This window comes from Pholis gunnellus, assembly GCF_910591455.1.
Source record: "Pholis gunnellus genome assembly, chromosome: 3".
NCBI classification, from domain to species: Eukaryota; Metazoa; Chordata; class Actinopteri; order Perciformes; family Pholidae; genus Pholis; species Pholis gunnellus.
In genome coordinates this window covers 699942-721434 of record NC_136529.1, presented here as the reverse complement: position 1 = coordinate 721434, position 21493 = coordinate 699942, and the positions used below count along the sequence as shown (strand labels likewise).

Genomic DNA, 21493 nt, shown 5'->3' with positions numbered 1-21493 from the left:
GCAAGCATGACAATTCCACCCTGAATCCGCACATATCTTTCATAATTCTCTCCTTCAAACCATTCAAACGTTACAGCGTGGAACACACACAAGCACGACGAAACCACAGAGCAAAACATTTGAAACCCATCGTACCTTGAGCTGATTTTCTGGGCGAAAAACTCTGTAAATTCACTTAAATTCTTTCGCTACATATGCGCCCGGTCCCTGTCTTTCTTTTGAGAGTAAAATAGAGATCATCCATGCATTTATGCATAGGTAGTCCTCCTTTTACTTTTCAGCGAATCATTTCGATGCTCTGTCTGTTGCACAACTCTTTTGGAGTTTTAGTGGCTAAAAAGTCTGTCAATCATCTGACTGACCAGCCCAATGCACTCTACACTCATTTTCGCATTCTTAGACATATCACATGTGCAAATCGACCAATCATAGGCTTCGAAAACTGCCAATACACACACATGGAGCGATGTAAAAATCACATAAAACACATAAATCAGAGAGGTCAAACATTGTTCAAAATAATGCCAAACTGCTGTATTAGATAGATGGAACCCTGTTAGTGATAAAACAAGTGAAATATATAGTTATATAGTATATACAATTAGAATAGAACAGCTGGAAACCTGGTTCCAAAATTCTGAAAATTCTGAATTTTGGCTTGAGCTGGCATGAACTCTCTGTACTCCAACCTCTATAAACTTGGCCTGCTTCACTTTATCAAAGCCAATTCTTTTTTAAAAAGGACTGCTGACATGTTGTGCTATGATTGTGGAGAGTTTTAGGCTTACTGCTGCATTATTTCAAAGACAAAAGTGTTTTTTTTCCCAGGCGAACCTGAACATTTTCAATTTGAGCTGTGTGTTATATTCATTCAGCATTTACCAGTAACATATACACTGATATGTACACATATGAACAAACTATCACAAGTGTTAGTGTTATTATTCCATTGAATTTATTCAACTAGACCTTGTAGTTAGTGAGATAAGCCCCTTTAAGGATGGGTATGAAATTTTCGAGCAGAGGCCTCAAAATAGGCTTAGGGGTTTTGTTTGTACATCTGCAGTAGCTTTAATATGCTTGTTTATATATTATTATTTATACAACTTGTTTTTATGAAGATGGATTTTTGTCGGGTTTTATATGTGATACGAACTATTGTTACGTCCAATAATACTCTGGGGACAGATTTAGTCGGTGCACAGCAACAAGATGAAACGTGAAGCGGTAGAAGTGTTACATTTAAGTTTAAGTGTTTAAGTGATCATCTTTGAAGATTCATGTGTTTTCAAGTGGACTCATTTACCCTCTCGGTGTTGACAGACTAATAAATCCGTCAGTAACAAGAACTACGGTTTTGTGTATTTCCTGGAGGGAGTGATCGTAGCGTTACTCCTGTGTTCATGTGTCTATGGTGTATATTGTTCCCTCTGATGGGAATAATATTTGAATGGCCCGTGCTCTTCAGTGTGCGGTGGAATACGTGTTTTAGCTCCGCAGTTTTTTTAATGCATTGTCCGTTAATGACGCAGCATCCTGTCATGTAACGTTATCTGCACTCTGCAGTTAGTGTATTTATAGGTGCTGAGCTTAATTTTTACACAAAACAAATAATAACCGTTAGGTGGTTCAACTGCAGGACAGCAGGGAAGGCCCAGGTATAAAATGCACGGCCCGCCACTGCATTTAACCTTTGTATTTTTTAGCACAGGCACACACAAATGATGATGAATTACATAAATAGCACATGGGTTGTATTAGATGAATTATGTAACTTACTTTTTGTAACAACCTTTGTCATTGGAGATACACATCTGTAGAACTCCTGTGGTCCATTCTTTCATGTGTGAATGTTGTATAATTTGCTGGCCTCAGCATTCCACAGTTCATTTTGGTTGTAATATTATCCAGGTGTTTGTCATCAGTGAGTGGTAAATGTGTTACCAGTTGGACCAATGAAAAAGCCACGGCAGGTGTGTGTGTGAGGGAATACTTTAGCAGTCTTGTAGGGACATACATCTGTTTACACAGTCACATTCTTAGGACTTGCTTACACTGGTACAGAATGCACGTCTTCCACATAACGTAAACCATTCCATTTTAGGATGAGAACTTGGTTTAAGGTTAGACTAGGGTTAGGTTTACAGTAGTTTAAGGTTAGGATTAGGCAGGTAGTGGTTATGGTTAGATTACGTCTCCAGGAAATGTAATGACCCCAGATGTGTTGTACTTCCTCCTCAGAGTTTCTGGCCAACCAAAAGGTCAGCATTGGCTGGAGTCAGGAGTCCATGTAAACATGAAATGTGATTTGGTGGAAACGTTGGCTGCTAATTTGATCCCCACAGCTAAAGGTGCTAGGATTTTAGCATCAATAAACCATTAGCACATTCATTTTCACACATTAGTATAATTAGTGTGAACAAATGAGGCCATTGATGTGGAGACGGGCAGCTTCTGCCAGCTCTCTACGCTGCTGCATCTTGCTGCCATTTGGTTAGAAAATAAATCAGGAAAAGTGTTTGTGTCCATCCAATTCACAATCATCATGTTTACAATCTCTGATGGATCATACATACATAGTATATCATATTTTTTAAAGCGTTGTGCTATTGTGATCCTTTAGCAGAGAAAGGTGGTGTGGCCTTGCTGCAAGACTTCTTGAAAGTCTTTTCTGATGTCATTATTTCCTGATTTACTTGTAGTAACTCAAACAACACATCAATGCAGGGGAGCACAGTACAATACCCCTTAAATGTTATGAAGAGCACTGCTGTGCCTGTGAAAAGGGTTGTCCATTGTGGCTTTGGATGAGTTTTGTGAGAAACCTCAAGTAAAATCACTTCTATATTTGGGCTAGATGATACATTTATAACAGACAGCCTTTGTTACAAACTGGAGTTGGAGTTTGAAAGACGTAGGTGTTTACCAGGCACAAAGCCTCTAATGTAATTATGCTATTTGCTGTATTTTGGGAAATGTAGGCTCCATTGTCTTTGCACCTTCCTCACATAAGAGTCCCAAAGTCAGGATATCTTGGCCTCTGTTGCTTCCATATTGATCATTATATTTTATTCGACTGTCTCTTGTTGTTGTACACTCTTGTGTGAATTATATATTTTACAAATGAAAAATACTGAGCATTTCCTTATATAATTAAAAACTTTAGTGCAAAATAATAAAATATATAAAATTTGAGTTAGCATGTGCTGTCTTTTATCAATTGCGACGATATGTGTATATACAATCCATCCATCCATCCATCCATTTTCCTCCGCTTATCCGGGGTCGGGTCGCAGTGGCAGCAGGCCAAGCAGGCTGACCCAGACTTCCCTCTCGCCCGCAACATGGTCCAGCTCATACTGGGGGATCCCGAGGCGTTCCCAGGCCAGCTGGGAGATATAATCCCTCCAGCGTGTTCTGGGTCTTCCCCGGGGTCTCCTCCCAGTTGGACGTGCCCGGAAAACCTCCAGTGGGAGGCGTCCAGGAGGCATCCTAATTAGATGCTCAAACCACCTCAGCTGACTCCTTTCGACGCGAAGGAGTAGCGGCTCGACTCCAAGTTCCCTCCTGATGTCCGAGCTCCTTACCCTATCTCTAAGGCTGAGCCCGGCCACCCTACGGAGGAAACTCATTTCACCAATATGGTCCAGTGCAGCGCCTGCTTTACTGCTGCAGCCGCACTGTTGATCTCCCGCTCCATCTTACTCGTGAACAAGACCCAGAGATACTTGAACTCCTTCGCTTGAGGTAGGCACTCAGTCCCCAGTCCCCAGTCCCCACTGAGTGCCTACCTCAACCTCAACCTCAACCTCAGATTTGGAGGTGCTCTCATCCCCGCCGCTTCACACTCGGCTGCAAACCGCCCCAGTGAATGCTGGAGGTCACGATCCGAGGAGACCAACAGGACCACATCATCTGCAAACAGCAGAGGTGATCCCGAGACCCCCGGCTGCGCCTAGAAATCCTGTCCATGAAAGTCACGAACAGGACCGGTGACAAAGGGCAGCCCTGGCGGAGGCCAACACTCACCGGGAACGTGTCTGACTTATTGCCGAGAATGCGGACACAGCTCCTACTGCAGTCGTACAGAGACCGGATTGCCCGTTGTAACGGGTCCGGCACCCCATACAGGCACCCCTGGGCCAGCCAGGCCCTGAAGGTCTCCTTCTTCAGCCTGACGGCTTCCCTCACCTCTGGTGTCCACCACCGGATTCTCGGGTTGCCGCCACGACAGGCACCGATGACCTTCCGGCCACAGCTCCTAGCGGCCGCGTCCACAATAGAGGCTTTGAACATGGTCCATTCGGATTCCATGTTCCCAACCTCCCTCGGGATGTGTGAGAAGTTTTTCCGGAGGTGGGAGTTAAAGACCTATATACAATATCATATTGAATTATTGCCCAACTCTAGTACCTTGTGACCCTCCCTAACATTGTGGAAGTGACATAATGGTTAAAGGTATCAACTCCGCATTTTGGTTTCCAGCATGTGTAGGGTTGATCCTTGAGTAAAAGTTGAGTCTAATAACAAAGCATGTGAGTGGACCAATCAGGAGGGACTAGTTCGCCTTTTCAAAGCTTTGCTAAGCCCTTGCTGCAGTGTGTGGATGCCGGCGCATACAATGTTAAACAAGTTAAAATGAGGTCTTTATCAGACAAAAACGTGTCTCACAATGATCTAAATCTAAACTTGCATTTCAGTCATAAAGAAAGCTACAGTAGCGAGTGCAGAGAGAGAGAGAGAAGTTGTTCTGGGTGGAGCTGCTGGAGGAGATTTCTAAGAATAAGTCATTTAAGTTCATATATTTTCATAGAGATTAATAAATTAAGTTACTTCTGCTACTACATTTAATGGTGTCTTCTTCATTTAACTGTGGTAGTATTCAAGTGGTATACAGAGGCATGTAAAATCAGGTGAGAGCAGGCCCTAAACAGCTACTGCAGAAATGCCTCAATCACGGTAACTGATTTGGCGTGGACCTCGTTTTGGGTCAATAACGATAATTGAACCCTATTAACCCTCAATGCAATCAGCAGCTGGAATCCTGTTTGATTGTCTGAACTCTGGTAGAACCCTCATACTGGTGGTGGAGGAGTTGGGTGAAGGAGCATATCAGCTCATGAGCTGGAGGGAGAGCGAGGCGGTCTTTAACCTGACTGAACTGCTGCTCAGCTCCATCGCTACTGGACTATGTTGTTGGGTGCTTTTTCCCTCTTTTCCAACTTCACTGACCTCCATCGCTGACCCCTCGTACATTCCTGTGGCTGGGGAGAAAGGTGCAATCAAGCCAGTCAGATGCTCAACCAGCACACCCTCCTGCTCCACTCTCCCTTCCTCCCTCAGCAGCACCTCCCTGCAGCAGGCACAGCTGGATGGATTAGCCGAAGCGGCCGGCCTTCCTGATGCTGATTATGGTTTACTTAGAGCAAGCGGTGACTACTTCGGGGCCATTCTTTATCACTATATCCGCCGATAATATCCAACCACCACACACAGCGATACCCTTGAGGGACTGCCTGTGTGTGTGTGTGTGTGTGTGGTGACTTTATCTAATGCCTCACCTCGCAGAGCAGCGTGTGTGCGTGTCGACCCGAGAAGATCCAGGCTACTGGGAATGAGAGTCGTTTGTGAATTAATTTTCTATGAGCTGAGAGTCAGATTTGAACTTAATAGGGACTTAGATGTACACTCCTCCTCCCCGTCTCTTTTTATTCCACATCCGCACTGCCGCACATCACTCACAAACTTGTATGTGTGTGACTGTGTATGCTCATTCCTCGCTCTTTGACTAATGGTAAGCCAGGCTACGCCCTAGGCCCCCTGTCTTATCCATCTGAGTGTGTGTCTGTGTGTAGAAATGTTTGTGTGTGTGTGAGATAACGGGCTGGGGCAGGACGCTCTGTCTCATTTATCTGCTGTTGACGTTGAGTGTGATTTCCTCTGCTGAGGGGAAGCGATGCCCCTGCTTATTAATTATGCCTAAAATATTAAAAAGACTCCATCAAACATGAATTATTAATTCATTTGGCCCAGATCATCTCGGCTAAAGATTTCCAAGACTTGTCATACATCATCTGACAAGGCTGTGACAACACTGCGGTAGTGAGAAGCAGGGTGTTATATCCCTGTAAACACAAGGTGTGTGTGTGTTTGAGACAGAGACTGAGTGTGTGTGTGTGTGTGTGTGTGTGTGTGTAATACAGACTGCTTTGAGATGCCTTCTGATTCACTCTTGGCTGTATTTGATTTGCATTTTTCTTTTTCACCTTGATAATACCTCTAAAATACGGTCACCCAGGAAGTAGGACTCTTTCAAATGAGTTCCTGATGATTCGGGGTGTCCATCTGCAGTGGTTAGCACTGCTGCCTAGCAGCTAGAAGGTCCCGGGTTTGAACACACAGGCTGGAGTTTGCATGTGTGTTTTCTTTTTTGGGAGCTCATAAACCATACAGGTTTGGGTAATTGACAACTCCAAATGGCCTGTAGGTGTGAAAGGTTTATGTGCTAGCCCTGTGATTGACTGGTGAGGGGTGTACCCCACATATTTAGAATGTTCATCATTGGTGCAAATAAATCATTCACAAGTCGTCCAGATCTGTCGTACCTGTAATGTACAGACAGGTTGCCTTTCATCACATGGAGCCAATTGTGGGCACTGTTAGAGCTGCTAGCACCGTTTGCTTCCGGCTCACCAGTCACCATGTTGACAGCTGTGTGGAGAAAATAGATATGCTCAGAATTTCTTATTGAGAACCTTTAATTAAAAGAATGACAATTGATACATTTCTTGGTGATGCACTTGAGCTTCTGTGAACATTTTTAATTCACAGTATCAGAAACTTCATAATTTCCCTTGCTAAATTTTCTAAATGTAACCTTTGATCGATCTAGTGATGTATTTGGGTCATTTACATCATAAATGTCGGGGACAGAGGGCAGACTCAAAGTGCTATATGTTGAGTTTAAATTATATTTTATAATGGATTCCCACAAACTATTAATGTATAAATATAGTTCAGCATATTGCTCTTTACATCTGTTCGGTGACGACACTGCCTCTCCCTTATGGAGGAAGCTGGAATGTAAATTACTGATTGTATAATGCACCTTGAATAATGTCACAACATAGAAAATACGGACTGTACAGTACAGATATCGTGTGATTGGTAGTGTAGAAGTAGCACAAGTGTTGTAATGATGGGTAACGTGCGTGTGTACATGTACACAAATCGTGTTTGCAGGCAGCCATGCAGAGCTTTCTCCATGGTTATTAGTTGGGAGATATGACAGAGATCACAAGAGGTCCTGCTAGAGTGAAACTACATTTCCCTCACAGGGGGATGAATGTTCTTGTTGCGGAGCCACTTAGTCACTATTGTTCATGCTCTACAAGGCCTTGATGGCAGAGGACAGGTTGTGCTATATACTGTAGATGGAAATGGAAAATGTTTCTGTCCCCAAAGAACAAGGGTAAACCTGAAGCCGTAGCACTCACACAGGCAGGAATTGAAAGTCAGTGTTTTTATCACAAAACACACTTTGTTCATTTTTAAATATTTCACGTCCTATAAAATGTATTGTACTGTAAAATGAGAACAAATGCATGCCCCACTCATCATCTCAAATTGATTGAGAAAATGATTGTGGTTAGCTATTGGAGAAATGTGAGGTTTCCAGCTGCTAGTACTCCTGAGTAAAAGAAGAAAAAAAGAAACTATATTCGTAAGCCATTCTTAAAGATTGACGTCTTCAGGAGGATCCAATGACACACAGTATGGGAAGTATTGAAAGATGGACAAACACATTGGTTTTGTTCTTTATTAGTAAGAAATGCATTAAGGAAAAACTGTTTTAACCAACTAAAACTACTTGGTTAGGATTGAAAAAGATTTTTTTTTAAATTTCTGTTGACCAGATGTAAACTGAGTCTCAGCTATCAAAGTGGATTTGTTGAATCAACCATTCCTCCAAACTTCCTGTCAAAGAGTTTGTTTCAATGTCAAAACATCATGCTACTTCAAACTATAACAGTCTCCTGCAGCTATAAGACCACGATGACTGATGAAGTAAACTGTGCAATGGTATTACATGTTTGCATTTTTATGGTAAATAGACTTTTCTAGTCTTCCAACCACCCAAAGCCATTTCATACACTTTCATATACCGCAGGGAGGGGGTCAAGTGTCTAGTTGAGTTGGGGATCGAACTGCCGATCCTCTGATTAAAGGATGACCCCTCTCCACTGAGCAACAGTGGTTGTAGTAATTCATTATTTTCATTATATATATTAGTGCTGGGCAAGTTAACGCTTTATTAACGTGTAAACGCATTAATTAATTACAGTTTTTTTTAATTATTATTAAGCAGACATTTTTAACACAAGAACCGGCCGCCGGCAGTGAGCGGTGAACAGCTGTTTGTGTGGCGTCTCTTCCTGTTTCATTTACCTACATTCCCCTGGGTCCTAAGTCCCTCTAAGAACAGCTTCTTATCACCCTCTATGTACCAGCATACATTTATAACAAATACCACATATTATGGTGATCAGCGTTGCATATGTGTCTGACCAAAATACCAAAAAAAGCAATGATTCATTTAACCTTATAATCCAGAGCGTCGCGAGAGTTTTGCGAAGAAGAGCGTCATATAAATCCCTTTTCCGAAATGAAGATAATGAATTTTACCCACATGCTATATACCTACTTAACGACGAGATTCTGAGAAAAATACAAAAAAAAGCATTTTACTCACTCAAAACACAATTATACACAAAGTAATATATAAACTACCAAGTTCTAGCACAATACCACGTTTTTTTTGGCGAGCTACGCACTCCGAATGCAGATATCATCACAAAAAGAGACCGTCATGGCCGAACGATAGCTTAGCAAGCGTGATAATTCTACCCTGAATCCGCAGATATCTTCCATATTTCTCTCCTTCAAACCATTCAACCGTGGAACACACACAAGCACGACGAAACCACAGAGCAAAACATTTGAAACGCATCGTACCTTGAGCTGATTTTCTGGGTGAAAAACTCTGTAAATCCACATAAATCCTTTAGCTATATATGCGCCCGGTCCCTGTCTTTCTTTTGAGAGTAAAATAGAGATCATCCATGCATTTATGCATAGGTAGTCCTCCTTTTACTTTTCAGCGAATCATTTCGACACTCGGTCTGTTGCGCAACTCTTTTGGAGTTTTAGTGGCTAAAAAGTCTGTCAATCACCTGACTGACCGACCCAATGCATTCTACACTCATTTTCGCATTCTTAGACGTATCACATGTGTAAATCGACCAATCATAGGCTTCGAAAACTGCCAATACACACACATGGAGCGACGAAAGAATCACATAAAACACATAAATCAGGCCCCTGAGAGGTCAAACATTGTTCAAAATAATGTCAAACTGCTGTATTAGATAGATTGAACCCTATTAGTGATAAAACAAGTGAAATATATAGTTATATAGTTTATAAAATTAGAATAGAACAGCTGGAAACCTGGTTCCAAAATTCAGAAAATTCAGAATTTTGGCTACTGATAATTTAACGTAAAAAAAAGAAGAAAAAAACACGAAGTAGATAGGTTTGCAGTTTTCAAGGTGTATATTTCAAATTGCATCTCTTACACACATGAATATAAAGTTGTCAACACCGGCTGAATATCTATTATCAGAATCATAACTGTATTTTAACTGCTGCTGTGTAAAGGGAATACTGCTGTTAAAAAGCACCTTATTTGTTTAAAGTGTTTGCAAACCAAATGTTATTGCACTTTTGTTCATATAGCAGTACTTTTAAAATAAAAGTACACTACTTTTGAATTCATTATTGAATTTTGTGCATAACAATGCGATTAATCGCGATTAAAAATTGTAATCGTTGCCCAGCACTAATATATATATATATATATATATATATATATACCCAATGTAGCGACTAATACCCAGGTGTATAAAGCTGGCAGAAACCAGCACCCAGGTGTCTGAAGACAACAATGCTGTTTTCACCCAACCCGGGCATAACTTAGATACCGTATGTGATTATGTAGCCAGCTGGAAGATATGTATTTATTTTCGACACCCAATGAAGTTGCCTTAATCAACCTAACCTAGTAGTTTTTTTTGTCAAAGCCTAACCAAACCAGACTTCTCACAGGACTCAAACTCCATTCTCCCGGATGAAGTCCTGAGTTTGATCCATTCATCCAACACAACATAGACCCTACACATACTTTGTCGACTATAACTATTATTACAACAACTAATACATCTTTCAGCAAGAGAGAGCTTTGTGCGCTAGCTAATTATTGCTAAATAAAGTAACATACTCAACTCGGCTGGGTGTAAATAGCCAAATAGCTGCTGTGTGACTATTCTCACCCAGGTGTAAATAAACACTCTTTTCTTTTTTTCCCAGAATTTTTTGCATTAAGTTAATTATAGGTGAAAAATACACATTTATATTTGTCAACTGATCATAACCGAAAATGTTATTCTACTTCTCACAAATATAACTGATGTAAACAAAGCTTTAACAGCTTGAGAAAAAAAAGATACCTGCCAGTTCCTTTCAGAGTTTTTACAGGGCCCTATGTTTTAAATTTGACTCCCTAATCTGCTTCACTTTGACTGCAGAAATCTCTGTTTCAGTCAGAATAGGTGTTATGTTGTTATTCTGAGTCAGACGTCTGACAGATACAGAGCTGGCCTGTGTGAAGCTTCTGATCCCTGCATGGTTTTACTGATCCAACCTAACTGTCCAGGGTTCTAGCAACAATGTGAAAATCACACTCCCTGCCATGTCCCCTTAAGGCAGAAAATTGCTTTGTGTAGTACTTTGAAATAACACATCACTCTCACAGGCTAGGAAAAGAAATTTCCACCATGAGCACAGGGGATCCTCAAAAGATCTGAAGTGAAAACCTCCACTCAAAAACAGTGCATCAGCCCTGCTTTGGTTTAGAAATATCTCCCTGAGTCCACTGGGAAGGCCTGGGAAACATAGATATGTGATTTAAGATAAGATCAAATGAATTCTCCACAAGAGGATCAATAACGGCATATTTTAATCATTTCTTAGCAGGAGCTACTTAAGTTAAGTGTGACAAGGAATCGGAAGTACAGAGTCAAGAAAGCTTTTTCAAAAATCTGTTTTTGTCGGGCTGATGGAAGATGTCAGTCAGATATTGGTATTCCTGTCACACGGTAGAATTTGCTGCAGATACTCAACGTCCTGAGAGGATCAATCCGCACCTACCTTTCCTCTATTGTGCCACCAACACATTGCTCTGTAATCGTATCCCATAATATAATAGATCTTCAATGAATTACAGCATTTGTAGCTATACCTATGAAAATAAATGCCCGGATTTGGTTTTAAACTTTTAGAGTACACTGACCCATTAATACTGGGTCAAACCAACTAAAAGCCCACAGATCCTCTATAATGGTACCTGTGGCAGTAAATGATGGACTGAGGGGGGGGGGGGGGGGGGGGGCTGTTCCTCAGTCAGTTTGTGCGTGTTTGTATTGTTCTGTACCTTCTCCCCGATGGCAGGGGGACAAACAGACTGTGACCTGGGTGGGTTGGGTCCTTGCTGATGTCGCTAGCCTTCTTGTGTAGATGGCTCATACACCGTGTCCAGAGTCGGGAGCTCGGTTCCTATGATCCTCTGTGCTGTTTTAACTATCCGGGCCAGGTCTCTCTGGTTCCCAGGAATTTGATGTCACTTACACTCTCCACCTCCTCACCGTTTATGTGGAGAGGGGGAGGTGTGGTCTTCCTGGTTCTCCTGAAATCCACGATGATCTCTTTGGTTTTTATAGCGTTTAGGACCAGGTTATGGTCAGTACACCACTCAACCAGATGTTGTACCTCCTCTATGTAATGCGCCTCCTCGTTGTTTGACATCAGTCCTACTATAGTGGTGTCATCAGCGAACTTCACTATAATGTTAGAGGAGTGGATGGGTGTGCAGTCATGGGTGCAAAGGGTGAAAAGGGCCGGACTGAGCACACAGCCCTGCAGTGCTCCTGTGTTCAGGATGAGGGCGGAGGATGTGCGGTTGCCCATTCTGACGGTTTGTGGTCTGGTTTTAAGGAAGTCCATAATACATGAGCAGAGTGTAGTGGATAATCCAAGGTTATTGAGTTTGTGTACCAGTTTATGGGAGACTATTGTGTTGAAAGCAGAGCTAAAATCAACAAATAGCATCCTGGTGTAAGTGTTTGAATGCTCCAGATGGGACAGCGATGTGTGAAGTGCTATTGAGACAGCATCCTCCGTAGATCTGTTTCCCCGGTAGGCAAACTGGTGGCTGTCCAGATCAGTGGGGATGTTAGCCTTGATGTGGTATGGTACAAGTCTCTCAAAGCACTTCATCACAATTGGTGTCAGGGCTATTGGGTGATAGTCATTGAGACCTCTGACTGTTTGTTTTTTGGGCACGGGGGTAACGGTAGTGGATTTGAGGCATGTGGGGACCACAGACTGTTGCAGTGAGAAGTTAAAGATGTTGGTAAACACCCCTGCTAGTTGGTCGGCACATGACTTCAGTGTGCGGCCTGATACCTTGTCTGGTCCTGCTGCTTTGGTGATGTCAATCTTCATCAGAGTGGACCTCACCTGATGGCGCTGTAGGACGAGTACAGGGTCCTCCCTTGGTGGTGTTGTTTTAGTTCTCACTCTGCTGGTGTGGTTGTCACAGCAAGCAAAGACCTGGTTCAGGACATCAGGAAGGGTGGCGTCATGGCTGGTCTGGGAGGTGCTGTTTTTGTAGTCTGTTAAGACTGTAATGCCTCTCCACATAATTGACACGTGTTGCTGGCTTTTGTAGGAAAAGTGTAACTTTTTCATAAGATATCATAGAAACTGTTGTGTGAGAATACGTTAAATGTCCTCCCCAGATTTATCCTTCCCAGAGGATAAACCTCTTCCACTTTGGGTATTCTTGAGCTGTTTTTTAGTCCCACCTCCAGGCCAAAAATGACAACTTAAACACAAGATATATTACAGTTTTTTGCAATTGCTAAAACACAATGTCTCAAACTAGTGTCCTCTTTTTTGAAACTCTACACACAAGAAACTAAAATGTATGCAAAATACAAAATATCTTATATCTCTTGCAAAAGCAAACACTTAAACTAAAACTATAAAAACTCTTTTAAAATTGTATTTTTGTGTGACAACTTAACACCGAAACACCAAATACTGATTTTTAGCTATTTCTTAAACACAAATGAAACACACATGCACCATTTGAATTACTCCGTCAAAGCAGCAACACACTGATGCTCTTTATACAAAACACTGCTGTCTTTAGTCTTTGTATTCCTTTTGAATTTTCTCATACAGGCTTCTTTGAAAGATTGTGCCAGTACAACATCTACTCACATTTCAATGAACATAAAAATACGAAGGCGTCAGAAAAATAAAGCTGGTTGTTCAAACACTAAAACACAATTAAAAGTATAATTACAGTACAGTAATCAATACAATATTTACTGCAAACTGACCGAAACAAAAATAATGACAGTAAAATTAAAGTGCAATGGTAAACAAAAAAAATGTATTGTTAGGGATGGTGGATGGTTTTGGATGTCTCTGTTAAGGTCAGGACTCATCACTTCATCCATGTCTTAAGCAATGTCCATGCTCCCAAGTGGTTGAACCATTCAAATGTTCAAAACTTCCAGAGCAACATATCAAGACATCTTCTTGTCAGATTGCCATACATTTTGCTGTGGATATTGATTGGTCCCAAAAGATGATTCCTTGTGATTTTAGTGACCCCATGGCCATTCCTCTCATCCCAACATCATGCCAGAATTTCCTTTTGTGACCAATATTTGATCTGATTTCAACATACTAATGAACCTCTACCGTTCCTTTGATGCCACGATCAGACCAAACTTTCCACCGTTATACACAACCTATACCCCTTGAAATAATGATTGTATGGTACAAATTAGTTTTGCAGATTATGTCTTGAGGGATCATAATTTCTACGTGGATTGTGTTAACTGGCAACATTTTCTCTAATGAAGGACGTTGTAGGGAGGTGGTCGGGTGGACTTTGAGGACGGAGACGGGTTCTCCCTCCTAAGTCACCTGTGTGGCGAGCTTCATGCAACAGAAGCACTTGATTTAGGTTAGTTTAAGTTTGTGGTTTTGGTGTAATGTTCATAAAGAAAGCTTGTTCTGTCTTCTGTGTGTTTCAAGTTGACTTTTTATATATACCCGGTGCAGGCTGTTAATAAAGACCTGAGTCTATTGTGGAAGGAACGTTTCCATGTCTTTAGATTCTTTAGGTTTGACCAGTGTATTCTTGTAGCTTTCAGAGCAGGAGCAGTGTGTTATTTTAGGGCATGTAGAATGTGAGGCTTCAGACTGGAGCTCAGTGAGCCTCTCTCTCCCCCGTCTGAGCCAAACTGGCCTGCTCGCCTGGATATCATTTATCCTCCGTGTCTGACATGACAGCCATGATGACGAGACAAGTGCCCCATCACTCACCGTTTAGGGCTGAAAAAACCCAGCGTGCGTGAATGTGCACTGGGAGAGTGTGTGTGTTGGGGTAACCTGAATCAGGCTAGGGTCAATGAGTGTTTGAGGCCGTCCACTCCATCTCTTCCCCATTCTTTCCTTCCAATTCCTTCGTCTGTCCACATCCTAATCCATCTACGCTGTGTGTGTGTGTTTGTGTGTGTTACCATAGGACCATCAAACCAACCCATTTCCTCCTCTCTTTTCATTGTCGAGCACAGACACACACACACACACACACACTGCAATCACCTTTTAATTCCCTTTGATGTATTACTCTGGCAGGAACCAATTTTAGCGCCCAGAATTGGACCTTAAATCACCAAATCACCTCCTTTCACCCATCCAGCTATCTATCAACCTGTCTCAGATTTTTTTTTAAACTGAAATATCAGCAATGTAAATATATTAGTATACGCGGCAATGGCTTGTATAAATATTGTATCGACAGAGATTGAAGGATTTGTTTTAGCATTGATGGATGACAGCTGTGTTGCTGCCAAAACTTAAAGCTTTTTTTGCTGCCAGCAGACTTTGAAGTGTGTGTGTGAGTGTGTGAGAGCGAGATAATGCATGCATGCCTATGTGCATCTTTTAAGAAGCTTATTTCTCCATGTGTGTGACTGGGTTTAGATTTTCAGGGCTGTTAAATGTTCTTGAAAATCAGGAAAACCTGGAATTGTTTCAACGCAGCTTTACAGATCTCTTCAAGACAACTATGAACTAGAATGGATATTTTAGTATGGAGGGTTTAATATGCAACAGTGCAATCAGGCTGATCTCATATGAGCTGTTTCAAAATGCTTTTTTCGTCTTATGTCCTGACTGCGGCCGGCAGCTGAAATTCATGTTACAGTAACTCGGTCAAATTAATGTCAGCATGGAATATTATTTTGAAAATCACTGAAAAACATGTGAAATGTTGAGGCAAGACTGAGCATACTTTGACCAAATAGGACTGTTTTTTCATAGAGTATAAATGTGTAAGAATGTAAGCAGTCCTCTGAAAACTGCAGTTTCTTACAACTTGGATTTTATTTTTGCCATCAGTTTAATCAGTCATGACGACATTGTAATCATTAAAGTAAGCGCTGAAATCGTAGAACTACTGAAATGCAGCGGAGAAAGCCCTGTCTCTTATTTTATATGTTTACAGTCTATTCATTTATTTATTTGTTTATAGGCCTACATAATTCGTCTTTCTGGGCTATCACTGTAATTTATTTGGGGAGATTAAGCCACATTTTGTAGCTGTTTTCATCCTAAATTCAAAGTAAAGTACAACATGAGTGAATAATGAAAGGGAGTTTGAGGAAAGAATGACAGCTTGGCTTGTCTTTGTCTTCCCTCTCACCGCTGTTTGAATGCACACGCTTGCAACGGGATGCTCCGCGCGTTAAGATGCAACGGTAGCAGGTACAACCTTTCACAAGAAACATTTTAGCTGTATGTCTGGGATCTGTTTCTCTCACTGACTGACTCTGACTGACGCTAGTAAATATAAGGAGGTTCTCCTGTGATGCTCTCTCTTTTCCTGTGTGTGTTAGCATACATGTGCGTTTATCTTATGTGAGAGAGATTGATACAGTTGGCCTACAGTGAGCTGGCCTGTACCCTTTGGTGATGTATAGCCTATAGTGGATCCCTCTAGATGGTCGAACCTTTGAATATCTCCTAATATATTTCACTGAAGCTTTGCAGCCCCATAAATGGGAACAACCCTAAAAAAAATATAATACTAGCAAGATAGATTTCATGTTGTCTAAACCCAAATGTCCAGACTTAGCCATAACCATGCAGTCCACAAGCAACCCTAACTCCTGTAAATTTACAAATTTGTTTTGGCGGCCATGTTTTGAGGCATAGTGCTGCCTGATTTATCTTCTCAAATTATATAACATTAAATTTTTCAACAGGACAACATTTCTAAGAGAAGTTATGCTTTTTCTTCTTACAGGATAACTTCTTCTAGGTCAGGTATTGCCAATAATGCTCGCGCCCCATCTGCTAGTTCAGAGGGATGATGTTTGTGGGCTTCCATTATACTTTTTTAATCAGGTTCGAGTGAATGAAAAAATTGTGTTCACTCATGTTCGTAGCGTGTCTATTTAAAAATAGCAGGTTCATGCAGGATGTCCCTGAAAAGTCAATAAGTTGTGCTCGTGCCAATTCTCTCTGACCAATCAGTGGTCTGCACTGTTCTAACACCGCCTTCTAGTATAGGTTCAGCTTGCTTGGACTCTCAACTGAGTAGGCACTCAAAATAATACAAGGTACTACCCTCAACTTTAACTAATGGAAATCCAAAAAAGAGCCAGACGTGTTGTACCATGCAGTGGTAATGCGGCATTATATATCAAATGACTTGGATTCAATATTCTACTTTAAAATGCAGCTGCTGGGAACAACATCCCTTTGACACACACACACACACACACACCTACTCATGGGCATTCCCGTTCCTAGTTACAGTTTGTTTCATTCCATGTTTGGATGCGTCCTGCTTTACTCTGTGATTAGTGTCGACCACCACAGCTGGCTGGACAACAGGCTACTGGATTCTTTTGGAGTGTGTTTTTGTTGTGGTGGTTTAGAGAAAAGTCCCTCAACACAAACTAAACAAATTCAAAAGCCACATCTGAGAGTATAATGGGACAGATTCTAAAGAGCCAGAGAAGTTTATGTTTAAACTGAAACTTAATCATGATTTTCCAATCATTTCATTCTGGCTTATTACAGTCCAGCAACAGACATACGTTTTTGTCAAAGCATTTGATTTGTCATTGGACTTTTTTACAAATACAACAAAAAAATGTTTTTGAAGAAGTTCACCAATCCTTCCATCAGATTTCGAGCATTGGAGAATTTATGTCAACAGGAAACACCCATATTTGGCCTGTTCATATATGTTGACATCCAGTCTTTCATACAAATAGGAAAAATGTCAAGTTTAACATGATATTGAAACTTCAAGACAAAGAATTTATTTCTCCAATAATGTACAAATCATGTCTAAAGTACTCTGAAGTATTACAACAATATTTGGACTCAGTGGCGGGCCGTGCACTTTATACCTGGGCCTTCACTGCTGTCCTGCAGCTGAAACACAGCTACGGTTATTATTTGTTTCGTTCAAAAATGAAGCCAACACCTATAAATACACTAACTGCAGAGAATACGCCGAGACTGCGTCTCCTCTCTTCTCTGACTGCAGCTGGGACTGCTGCGTGAGGCTTCTGTGAGAGTACCCGCCTGTGAGTGCTTTGGGGGGACGGCGGTGGAGGGGCTCACGGCAGCACCCGCTGCTCGTTAACGAGAGTGCAGAACGTACAAGCTTTCATGTCAGAGTCAAAACACCACAAAATTCTCCAACACCAGAACAAGTCACTAGATTTGTCACTAGTAGCTTTTGACAAAAAAAGTCGCGATGAGGGTTTGGAAAGTTGCCAGATTTAGCAAGAAAGTCGGCAAGTTGCCAACACTGGCACCGACTAAATATGTCCCCAGAGCAACACTGGACCTAACAATGGTTCCTATCACATATTAAACCAAACAAAAATCCATCTTCATAAACAGCTTGATGCAAAGGGGATGGATGTCATAGCAGAAGAAAACAGGGAAAGATTAGAGAACAATTTAATATTCTTTAGTTTTGCTATATTTAGGAGGATTTCTGTAAAATATGTCTTATTTCAATATTATCGGTTAACCCTATATTACTGACTAAAAGTCAAAGCTGGGCTCACTGGAAGTATCCTGATTTTATTTTGAAGGTGCAGTCTAACAGGGTGATGCTTCACTCTCAGGTTAAATCCAGTGGAGTTTCTCTCAGTTAGAGTTTGCATGTGAGCGCTGCGAACTGCCAAAACTGAGATTAAGCTGCTTTGAAGCTAGAAAGCAAATTAAGCACTCTGCTCACTGAAATCTAAGGACCCGGTTCCTCCGGAGGCCGAGAACATCGATCACACTCAGTCCTCCACGCTCTCTAAACTTGTTCTGCTCTCAAGAGTCTGCCCCTGCACGCTGTCCAATATCAACTTGTACATTATTCTTGAGTTTGAATTTGTTTTGTGCTCCCTCAATAGCTTTCTTGTTAATGAACTTCTGTAGACATTGCTCCTCGAAGCACAGCATGCATATGTGAGCGTGTGCATGACTGTGCCTACTTTTGCTATATCATGCTAGGAATCAAAGGAGTTGGTGCTAATTGAGGGTCTAATGAGCATGTCTTAAGGGCTATTGATGTGTCCTAAATCATGACTCAGTGTGTTTTAGTGTGTGTGTTTTAGTGTGTGTGTGTGTGTGTGTGTGTGTGTGTGTGTGTGCGTGCGTGCGTGTGTGTGTGTACAGGGGTGTTACTCTGTGATTAAAAGACAGAAAAGGCCTAACTCTGACTTGTAGCAAAGCCTTTGGTCCAGGAATTCCATCATCAATAGTTCTGTAAACGCATTAGCAACAGGCAGCAGTGGAGAGTGACTAAGCACATTGACTCAGTACTCTACTTATAGGATAAGGCTGGTGATGAACATGGCCACTGAAGTATATAATGAGTCAATCCCATATTGCACCATCCTGCTACCGATGACATACTCACTCGAGCACCAAATGTTCAATATAATGCAGCTGAAAGATGTTCACAACCAATGCAATGTTTACTTCTTTTTGACTATCAATTGCTAATAACTAGCAGACTTTTTTCAAGATTTTATATGAAACTACTTTTACTGCTTGACATGTCAGCAGAAAATATTGTACTTTCCTCTACTCTACTACATTGATTTAGCCGCTGTTGTAACACGACTGTAATGATTCCAGGCTAGAGATTTGTTATGCCTCCACTGCACTCCCCCGTATTTACGTCCAACTTTACGTGCACGTGTGTCTGTCCCATTCTCGTGAACGCCTGGAGGTTAATTCTTAAAATTTAGCAAAAACGTCCAACTGGACTAAATGATGAATGGGTTAGAACAGTGGTTCTCAAACTGTGGGGCGCGCCCCTCTAGTGGGGCGCAGCGGTATTGCAGGTGGGGCGCGGGGGGAAATGCAGAATTTTATTCATACCTGCAAACATGTTGCTTTTCGCCGAACGTAGCGTGATGAAACATGCCCCCCCCCCCCCCCCGTGTTCCGGTTCAGTTCACGCGGTCACTCATTAACGTTAAACCCGAACACCGGAGGATCTGATTGCAGGTTGTTTGTTTTAACTCAAAGTAGAATGAAAGGCCCAGATACTGATGAGATGATGAGGTGAAAGAGCTTCAGGAAGAGGAGGCTGGTTGTGTAGCGCAGCTTGACGCAGGGCTGAGATGTGAAGGAGCTGGGTCTAGATAAAGGTGGAGCTGGGTCTGGATAAAGGTGGAGGTCTAAACAGACGTGAGTACAGCTTCCTGCTGTCACAGTGTTTTAAAGACATTGATAAGACAGGGTATGCTAAATGCAGCCTCTGCTCCAAGGAGATGAAGTACAGCAACAAGGGCTCACGTGTCCTCTCATCACACTGCAGACACTGTTCACTGTAATGACCACAGCCAGTGGACTTCCGGTCCCAACAGTCCCACGTGCAGTTAAATCACAGATATTATTTTACTCTTGATAAGCTACCTTAGCCAGAGTAGATTATCATTTTCATTTAAATAATTGAACTGGATTGAATGCATATTAATTGCAAATAGAATATTGGCCACAATCCTAACAGCTGTACAGTAACAGTAGAAGTTAATATGAAGCCGTACAGTAATGAAAACTAATCACTTTATTTGTACAGGCGATGGTTCTCACTACTCTTGCTATCTTTGTTTTTTATATGACTAAAACCTTTAAAGGTTAATAATAATAGAGCTGAAATACTGATTATTAACTGAATAATAAATTAGTTTTTTGCTTAAAGTAAATGTCTTATCACTTGATTTTCTTCTCAGAGTTCACCAGAATGCTACATTTTAAAGCTCATATTTAAAATAAAATGCTCCTGTATGTGTGAGCATATGGCGAAAATGTCATTTCAATAATAGTTCAACATGGACCATTTTGTTACAATTTTGTTGGGGCGGTGGGGCATGAACATTTTTCTTCCTCCAAAGTGGGGCGTGACAGAAAATGTTTGAGAACCACTGGTTTAGAATGTGGACGTTAAAAGTCCCTGTCACCTCACAAAACATGTTTTGCTAGTTTTATGCTAATTATGAAAATGACCACAAACTTTGAAGAGGAAAAAATTATGAAGTGATTTAATTTTGGACAGACATGGAGGGAAGCGGATTAACGGACAGCGCCAATTCTAGTTTTCTATTATCTTTAGCTGACCTATTAAATCTAGTCAGGTCTGTAAATAATGTAATATCAGATGTGCTATCATTTATAAGTACAGCATTTGCTTTTTCAGTGTGCCTTTGTCTCATGTAGTACAATTCATTATTAATCATTAAATATATTATGTGTTTGGTTGAATTTGGTTTATTTTACATCTAGTTAACCACAAACATACACACCAAAACTGAGAGAAGTAAGAGAGACTGAAACTAAGTAAATAATGTCCTTGACTAACAGACTGCTCCTTGTACGTTTCAGATATACGGGGTGCTGAACATCAGATAATGATTTTTACCTCCTGAAAATGGATGTATTGCGTTCTGGAAATGTACCAACTGCTTGCGTTTGCTTTCCCTCTCTTTCCCCCTTCGTGTTGTCTATTGATTAATTAATAGTGAGTGATCCTTCATCTTTAAGGGCTGTAATTACACTCAGGAGCAACACAAGGACAGGGGGGTCGCTGTCATACACATGCACTTTCAAACACACCTCAGGGAGTGGATGTGTTTATACTCGGCCTACCGACAGCCCATTTACTCCTGCAGATGACCCAACCATAGTCGCCATATGCCATAATAGGGGAGTGAATGGGATCCCGGATCATCCCCTGAGCTCACACAATCCCCTCCGC

The 21493-nt window shown here is 41.4% G+C and overlaps 1 protein-coding gene across 1 annotated transcript in view; it reads left to right on the top strand.

The window, feature by feature from the left end:
• The window catches only part of LOC306693940 (receptor-type tyrosine-protein phosphatase gamma-like), a gene marked incomplete at its 5' end in the record, with an annotated part of 535669 nt that overhangs the window by 134960 nt on the left and 379216 nt on the right, over positions 1 to 21493 (top strand). The window lies entirely within an intron of this gene.